We start from the raw sequence: 7,772 nt of genomic DNA, 5'->3' as shown, positions 1-7,772 counted from the left end.
AATCGCGAGAGGCAGCGCGGGGGTGACGCGTGGACGTGATTCTCAGCAGCCGCCGCAGACAGACCTCCGGTAATGCAGCGCTTTGTTTCCATATATGGTATCGGTGGCGTCATCGGTAAACAGACGACGCGCGCTACTCTGGCGCCATCTCGTAGCCATTGTCGCCGCAAAGCCTGTCTTTCGAGGCACTACGCTTTTATTCTCACGCTTTCGCCATACCCTTCTCCTCCACTTTCTTCTTCGCGCTTTATTCTCTTTCCCCGCCTTTCGTCCGCACTCCACGTTCGCTCTTTCAAATGAAACTTGATTTGAAAATTATAACAGCACTAACACATGCAACCACAAAAGAACAAGGACGAGACACAAGCGCAACGCAGCGCTTGTGCCTCGTCCTTGTTCTTTTTTGGTTGCATGTGTTAGTGCTGTTATAATTTTCAAATCAAGTATGCACCAATTCACCCAGAAAAACGTTTTAATGAAGCATATGAAACTCACATCTTCACGTTCACAAGTCAGGTACTCTAACCACTGCAACACGGCAACTAGGTTGACGAAAGAGGATAATGAGACCATGTTAAGCATCTGAACGCAGCTGCGGATATACAAAAGATATTCGGCATTTTCTGTATGCTATGCAGGGAGAGTCCAACGTTGCATGTACTTGCAACCATAAGCGACAGAAAAAAGAAAGCTGCTCGATTATTCTTAGGCTGATTTAAACTGATACACATTACGTGAAGTACAGTGCTCACGGAATGAAACGCGTCAATTTAGGGCTAATTAATGCGCCTGCTTTCGTGTCCACTGGTTGCAGTTCGTGGCGCGTACACTTAAATCCGAGTCCGCGTCACATTTGGTGATCAGATTCCTAGCGACATGACATGGTGCTCTCGAGTACTTTGCGCACATGCAGGATTCTACTAAATGCTGCCTGTCGCGTTTCATTCCGTAGCACTCTACGTGTAGCGAGCGTAGTGAAGGCCACCGTTTGAGCTACACGTCGCTTAAGTTTGTAATGTCCTTGGAATGGAAGGAACTTGGAAGGTTTGAACCAATGACATCTGGCAGTGCACCAGTGACTTGAGCGTTTAAAGGGACTGACAACCAATTTTCATGGTACACATTTTTTTTAATGCAATGGAAAGCTTACCGGTCAAACTGTCTAATCATGAAGTGCTAACGTGGAAAAAAAACACCGTGGAACATTTTTATTAGAATTTTTTTATCTGCAGTGAGGATGTAGTCGCTCATTGGAAGCATGCTGAAAACGGTGATAGGTGAGCGCGATAGCGATTATACGCCGGCATTAGCGGGAGGCAGACGATGAGTGTGGCCGTGCTGTAATAAAGTGTGATTTTGTTTATCAAGTCGATGTTCCTGCGATTCATGTTTTCCGAATTGTTAAATTATTTCTGCGATAATAGCTACGTGTTTTCGTGGTTTCTTGTCCAACTGATTTGGTATTAACCACCCAAAACGAAACCAATCGGGTCGAAAACGAAACAACGCTTTCACACATGATACGGAGTCCAGTGTGTTGCCGTAGCCGCGCGTGCATTTTTGATTTCCAAAGCATAGAATAATGCGCGAGTGTCTAATGATATAGCAACTGCAATTTTAAGCAATAATTATGATGCACTTAATAACAGTCGACTTACATACAGTAATATCATAGAATAGGTATCCAATGTACCATGATTTCATCACCAGGTCTCGCCACATACTGGTTTTCGTGACTTTCTTTGCCAAGTTAAAATTATAATTTCTACTTAAATCGCGAACAGCGTGCTGGATTCTATCATTATAAATCATGGACATTTCATTTCCATCAACATCTCACATAACATTCTGGCCAGTTGTCAGTCGCTTTAATGTGTGTCGTTCACTCATGGTGTACACATGAAGTGCATGGCTCTTTACATTCCACGTTTTAAATTTCACGTACTTTTTTCACAAAGAGGAAAAGCGATGCTTTGCGCGTAGTTTAATGGACACTGCACGAACGTCAAACTATTCACAATTTATATAGACAATACCGTTTTCGCCGCATCACTAGACGACACGGAGTAAAATATAGCGGAGTGCATGGGGAGTAACTGTTGCCGTTTGTCATCCCGTTTTTCTCGTTCCGACCGGGGACTGAACACTACTCTCCAAAATTTTACGCGGCACGTACACTGCTGCAGTTAGTCCCTTCAGGGACGGAAGCGCTCTTTTTTAGGACTAACTGTCAAGCTATATACTCCCGTTTTATCCTGCATTTTTTCTTAAAGAGAGAGAGAGAGAGAGTGTGTGTGTGTGTGGGTGAGTGGGTGGGTGGGTATATATGTGCGAAAAGTACCACGAAAGCCAGCCATGGAACTATATCGCAGACCAAAGGATGAAGTCAATAGAGAGCAGAATGAATCAGAACAATTTAGTAACAGCTCTTCAAGTTTCCAAATTAAGCCCAATCCTTGGTTGCTTTAAAACGCAATGCAGTCCTTCTTTGTCTGTAAAAGAAATTGACTACGTCCAAGTAAACGAGGTGAAAATCCATGACGTCACGCCGAGCTGGTGCGGGAACTCCACGGTAGCGTCGCCACCCGTCTTTCGGGTTTGCGTCCTTTAACTAAGCCTTTTCTCCCGGTATATTATACACATAAGACCGGATTTTTTGTTTTGTTTTATAAGGGTAACTTACTAATACAGCTGATATTGTTTTCTGTTTAGTTTAAAGGCAGTGTAGGGGGGCAACGCAAATCAGCCTGCGGTGAAAAATAGCAAAAGGCGGCTGGAGTTATAGTCAGCACAAATACATCAAAACGACAGGCTTCGCGTCCTACTCCCTTCCCAGACTGCTAATTGTGGCAGGCGCCAAACTGCTCTGACTCACGTTATATTGACTGCTAATGGTGGACTGTTAACCAAAGTTAGTGCAGCAACCGTGAATTAACACGGCGAATTTTCTCTGACATCACGCGACTTCAAACAGCAGGCCGACGTAGAGATAGGTGTGCGAAAACGGCGGCAGGGCGATTACTGCGTGCAGAATAAGTACAAAAATTGGAGGACGCTTAAGCTTCGCCTTCAAGAGTGGAACGCGATAGCGTTATCGCACCCTGTTCGCACCGCCCACTCATTCGCTCAGCATGCTGTTCACGAGACAAAGGGAAGACGCGGGCGAGTGGCGCGCCACCTGTCGAGGCAGCGCCGTACATTACGAGGAGGGGGTCTTCTGTGTTTGCCGCAAGATGGCTCTGCGTGTGCGCCAATTGCACAAGCAATGTAGCAGAAACGTACTTCGCTACTCGTTTAACTGCGACTTCTGTAATTTACACGCTCATAATTACCGATATACACCGAGTATAACGTTCTACCGCACGTTTCTAAGGCAACACCGCATTCACTAGAGGCGCTTTTGTCTCGCTTGGAACCATCGAACTCATGGCTGAGTGGTAGCGTCTCCGTCTCACACTCCGGACACCCTGGTTCGATTCCCACCCAGCCCATCTTGCAAGTTGTTTTTATTTATGAATTGCCTTCCGAGATTTTTCGCTCACGGTCAACGACGCCGACGACACCGGCTTTTCTGCGACACCAGCTCCTTAACGCTGTCGCGTTAAAGAAATTGGCAGTGGCTTAGCTCGGCTATGCCATGATATACGTGGCGAAAGCTAAGGCGTAGCATGGTTAGCCTTGGTTAAGCTTGATTGCAAGTCCAGGTTACTGTGGTTGTCTAGCTATGTAGCGGCGCTTAGCCAGTCGTTCGGCGCTCTGTTCGTCTGTTTCCTGAGCGATTCGTTTCCTCTTCATCTCGTTCCGATGTCGATTCCAGGCCTCCTGCTTATCAGAATTGTGGCCGTCCTTACTGCCGCGTCAACTGTGGTTGCGACGCACGCGAGCTCTCCTATTCAATCCTCCGACATCTTCAGGCATGCGACGCAGGTGGTGAAGCGAGGGGAAGCGAGCGCAACGTCCGAGGAACGCGGTGTGACGTCATACCAAACGGCGGCGGCGGAAAGGCGCGGCGCTGCGCAGCGGCGGAACACCTGCGGCTCGGTGCTACTAGTGGCGCATGCGCAGTAGTGACTAGGGAGCGAGAGAGAGAGAGAAATATCCACGGCGAGGCACGCGATGTGACGTCATGTGCCTCCTCGAAGCATCGCCACGGCGAAATCTCAAGTTCGCGGCCAGTAAAGCTTTCGCTTTAAAATAAGGCTAGCTCTCTGTTATTTGCGATAGCAGTTAAACTAACGCTCGAGGCACATTCGCGTCATCTCGTCGAGCCGTCTTGCTATTGACGACGCAGTGCGCGGCCTGCGCGTAGAGAATTAGCAGGACTGCAGAGTAGCGCAGCGCGTTTTGTTGCAAAAGCCACGAAACCACGAGTGGACGCAAATTTCACGCTCATTTCAGGCTGTTTTATCCGGATGTAGGGCTAGCGTTCTAGCTTCCGTTGCACGCATCAGCTTGCATGCACACCAGACTCGTAACCAGGATTTTTTTGCGGGGTGGGGGGGGGACAACCCTAGGTAACTTTTCTATGCAAATGGGGGAGGGTACCATTACTAGTACAAATAACGCCCACCATTCGCCATAAAAACGCGTAAACCCACAAAAGATAAATGAAATAAGGTGTATTTTTCAGGTACGCCTGTGCGATACACCTCTCCTTTACTTGGCAAACAAAGAACTACGTCAAATGCACTCGCGCAGGAAACAAGTAAAGAAGCGAAAGTGTAAAATAAAGATTACTTTAGTAGAATAGAACTTTAAAAAAAACAGCAGTTGGCAACAAAGGCACATGGACCGCGCGGAGTTGTGTTACTCCGCCAGCCAATCACAGAAGCAAACAAAATCGTCGTGTCATGCGGCCTTTTCAAAATGGCGTCGTCATAGTGTTTCTCACTATAACACCTAGAGGATAATCTGGCGCCACCGTCTATGGGAGTTTCTTAAGGGGGCACCGTGCCGTCATGGGAATGACGGTATACGTGTCTGCGAGGCTCGTGTTGGCTGGTGTTGTAAAAGGCTTCGTCTAAAACGTGGATATGGCTACGCAAATAACGCGTTCTCAAAGTAAAATCTTCATAAAATGTTTCCATTCATGCATATTACATCTTTACTCACCCGCGATGCATGACCAAGCGAAGAAAAGCAAGAACAGACGACCAACTGTTTCAAAGCGGAGCGCGAACCTTGTCGTCTGTCCTCCAACTTTAGCGGCCCGCTGATACTTTTTACGTAACATGTAGTCGTACACACAATAACAAGTTCTCATAGTTGAACAAAACATGTTTTCGCTTAATAATAAAGCTAAAACAGCTTTTTACGTGCTGTTCTAGTAGAAAATGAATCATTGTGACAGACGGAACGGTACTTGCCAAGCGCGTCTTGAAGGTGTCCCGTCTCTACGAGAACGATGCCAATCCGAATCCACAATATACCGGCATTCCCATGCATACCACAGCGCAGCAGCGCCAGATTTTCCTCTAGGTAATGTAGTGAGAAACTCTATGGGCGTCGTACTTCATACCTCCGGAGCGTCTGCTGTTCTTGAAGAGTCTTTTCATCGGCGGAAGCAAGGAGATGTGCAACAGACATGGACAAAATGTATGGAGTCTGAGCATTTCACTCTTCAAAAGTGTGCGGTGCAGTTCATTTCACTGCTGAACTCGTTTTACTCATGCAACTTCACTGCCAACTGAAGTGAAACTTGACAAGTAATAGTTGTAGCGAAGCAAGCATGTTATTTCAGTTCAATAAACAATTAGGCATTCGCCATTCCACTATAATAGGCGAGGGGACAAATTATAAAATTACGCGCTAATAATTTTATTTTTGTAACTGCTGCCTTATTTGGGTAACAGAAAAAGTTTGAAGTACGAATTATTTGCAGCTTCGCGGAGGAACAGTCGCTGGTGGTTATGAGGGCGTGGGCGGGGCTTCATTGCAGACTTAAGTTGTATCCGATTCTGGAAGAATTATCGAGAAATATGTATTTGTGGAACACTCACAGGGGAGGGGGGGGGGGTCTTTTGGATCCCTCGTTTACTGCTCTATATATAACAAGTTACACAACCGACTCGTATAGTTATTTGGGAAGTTACGTAACGATCCGTGGCCGCCAGTTTTCGTACAACCGCATATGGCGCAAGAAGCTGCGATTCTAGACGTACTGCACCCACCGTGGAAGGTTAGAAAAACACCTACATAAGCACAGCGGAGAAATGGCTAAGTTAGGCTGCTCGAATGATAACTGTAGAAGGCCATTCAGAACACACGGAATTGTCCTCCACTTCCGGCGGCGTTTTCTCTACTTCCTTTTTAAATAAAAAGATATTGATCCATAAATATTTTCATAAGCAACGGTTAAATTTGTTAATTTTCGCTTTTCCTTCCTATTTGGCTGTTGCCTTGGCTCTCTCCCTTAGTAGATCGCTTAATTTCTCAAATCCTTGAGACCCTTGTGTCCAGTTAGCAATTTTTCACGAAAAGAGCAGTACAATTAGTTAAAAACCAGGCGAGTTAGCGGGTGACAGTCACCCGTTAACCTAGGTATTGCCTTTGAGTTTAAGGGTTATTGCACGGTTTGATGATGGACGCTGTCTCGTGTTATATTGTTTTCCACCTTATCTAACCCGTATCACGAGTATATGGTTCCGGGGATCTGTCAGCGTCGCGGCGAGCCGTCGCTCGAGGAAATAACGAAAAAAAAAAGCGTTAAACGCAATTAGCATTTTCTCTGGCCGCAACTCGTTCCACGTGCGTTCAGACCAGCTGACCACGAACTGAATCCCTTTCCTGGTCCCTGGATCAGTCTAAACAAAGAAAGTTGAACTAACGAAGCAACAACGATGCGCGTGACCGAGAAGTGGTGGCGTGGGGCAGGGAGGGGGGGGGGGGGTATGCGTCTTAATTTCGGGGGGTGGTCATAGGAGGTCACTTTTGTTTGCTTGAAAAACGAATAACATTGCCTACACAGAGCGGCTTGTCTTATCTAATTGACTGACAAGAGGCGAGGAGCACGCTGAAGTGGAGAGGGATTCGATAGGGCTGAGCCACTGCACTGAAAATCGATAACCGAATGAAGAGGGTGTGCCGGCGTCTGCGATTGTCCGCTTTCCTTTGTTTGGCCTGCAGTGGCTGGTCGAAAATCGCGGCGGCATTCAACGGAAGCTTAACAATTACGCTAAAACGAATCCTTAGTAAAGAAGAGTTGGCAGAACGAGGTCGTAAGCCTGCCGGAAGTGCTCGAAAACGTTACACGGCTATGCAAAAAGTTTGATTATACGCAAATAAACCCATGCCCTCCGGCAGGTGCGAGTAGCCAGTGCCTGAGCGATCGGCGGCAGCCATTTTTTATTCCTTTCGGAACGGGGCAGCCTGCGGCTATTCAGACGAAAATTCACTTTTGTTCGGCATGTTAATGCATCTTTAACGCGTACACGTCGCCTTGACGCGGTGAGTTTTTGCGGTTTTGTGACGTCGCGTGACAGGCAGGTGAAGTGGGTGCGGCCCGAAATTTTTTGACCAATAGCGAGGGCTAATGGTGCAAAGGCGTCGGATCAGAAATAACTTGTTTTATTTTGTTCGGTCAAATCATGCATAATCAGTGTGTGTACGTCATATCAGATGGGGAGCTATCGCGGTTTTTGTGACGTTGCGTAACAGAGAGGTGAAGTGGGGGTGGTCCAAAAAAGTTTTTGACCAATGGCGGTGGCCTGATTGCAGAATTGGAATAGAAAAGTTTGGAATAGCTTTACGTTATAGCGCCCTAGTTCTATTTT

This window comes from Dermacentor variabilis, chromosome 2 (assembly GCF_050947875.1).
Source record: "Dermacentor variabilis isolate Ectoservices chromosome 2, ASM5094787v1, whole genome shotgun sequence".
NCBI classification, from domain to species: Eukaryota; Metazoa; Arthropoda; class Arachnida; order Ixodida; family Ixodidae; genus Dermacentor; species Dermacentor variabilis.
Note: the sequence above shows the minus strand (reverse complement) of the source record.